This window comes from Sitodiplosis mosellana, unplaced genomic scaffold (assembly GCF_009176505.1).
Source record: "Sitodiplosis mosellana isolate CC-2019 unplaced genomic scaffold, AAFC_SMos_1.0 Smas_scaffold_17, whole genome shotgun sequence".
NCBI classification, from domain to species: Eukaryota; Metazoa; Arthropoda; class Insecta; order Diptera; family Cecidomyiidae; genus Sitodiplosis; species Sitodiplosis mosellana.
This window is the reverse complement of record NW_022595259.1, coordinates 820392-821910: the sequence shown is the minus strand read 5'-3', so window position 1 is coordinate 821910 and position 1519 is coordinate 820392. Positions and strand designations below refer to the sequence as shown.

Sequence of the window (1519 nt, the reverse complement as noted above, 5' to 3'; positions counted from 1 at the left end):
TGTTTTCGAATGAACGATGTTGAATTAATCTAAGCTCAATACCAAATTGATAAATTTTGAATTTTTATTTCAATTTCAAAAATGATGTTCGAATCAATTCAAATACATTTTGTACACACGAATTAAAATAAAAGTAAAGCCCTATCTCCAACGATAGTCCCGTTTTTGTTCTGTTCTCATTTATTTGCTATGTCTGTTTTTCTTATGAACGTTTGTTATCAAGTGTTTATACTTACAACGTTTACATTTCGTTTGTTTGATTGACACAGCAACATGAACAACTATTTGCAAAACGAAATAAGGCAACAGGAAATATTTAGATTGGAGGGGAATCTCTCTCACTTATGCCTTTAATCAGGCTGATTAAATCTGAATTTTATTTTTCGAATTCATTTATACTGTCGACTGATTGGATATTTGTATACTATCAAGTGATTCAGCTGCAGTAATTAGAGTAAAACACTTAAGTGTAATAAACAATGGTTTTTGGCATTTGTCATTTTCAATAATACCTCTCAATGCTTGTCTCAACTCAAAATTGGGAAAGAAATGATTAAAATATGCGTCAAATACTATGTTTAAACCAAAATTTATTCAATCACAAAATATTCACACCGAAATAATTAAGAATAATCTTGCATGAACTTCTCACAGCCATCATGGCATTCTTGCCATGTTTTGAAGTTGTTAGCTCCTCCGGGACAAGCCATTTTTCCAGCACATTTTCTGGCAGTCATATCAAAGTAAAACCTCCATTCAGCCTTTTCACAGTTCTGCTCCAGCATCGGCTCATAGCACATACCGGCTTAAAGAGAATTCAAATGTTTGGTTTAAGTTTGTTTTCTATTTATGGTGATATTTGAGTTGTTTGAATAAAACGTTTCCGTTATTGAAATACACTTTTAATTAAAAATCAAATCTTTATAAAAGTCTCTTTCATACCGTTTACTGTTTTAATGAGGAAAACGGCGCACACGATTACCGAAATGATAGCGAATACGTTGAATTTTGCCATTTTTACTGGATTGAACTTAGAACAAGTTGACGAATGCTTTACGAATGCTTTGAATGAGCCAAAAATTGACTATTTATATAGTTAACCAAATCAGCTGCGTTCCGAATCCAAAAACCCATGATGCGAATTTGTTGTTAGCAACCAGGGAAAGTACTGAATGATCAGCTAATCTGCAGTGATAAAGATTCACCTCTAAGCAACAAGAAGCTTAAAATCAAAACTGCCCGCATTTATGTATTTTGCTCAGAGCAAATTGCTCTGCTACATAGTAGACTTACATACTTTGCGTTAGAATACACGAATTGCCTTAAAGGCAAGGTTGAATGACGAGACGGAAGAAATAATAAGTAAAGAAAAAAAATTGAAAATGATAGAGCGTGAACGCATGTGGGTGATAACAAGTGATAACTTGCGGCTATTGCCATCCCAATGAGGAAAACGTTACATTTGTACACATTTTGTGCACGGCCAATGTAATTTCTCCATAAGCTGTGCACAAAATGT

At 33.6% G+C, this 1519-nt stretch overlaps 1 long non-coding RNA gene across 1 annotated transcript; it reads right to left on the bottom strand.

Annotated features, from left to right (window-relative positions):
• Positions 1-570: 570 nt before the first annotated feature.
• LOC129568214 (uncharacterized) lies at positions 571-1103 on the bottom strand. Its single transcript, XR_008687921.1, has 2 exons — positions 943-1103; positions 571-805 (listed from the first exon to the last, which is right to left on the bottom strand). It is a non-coding gene; the product is annotated as an uncharacterized LOC129568214 (long non-coding RNA).
• Between the last annotated feature and the right edge of the window lie 416 nt (positions 1104-1519).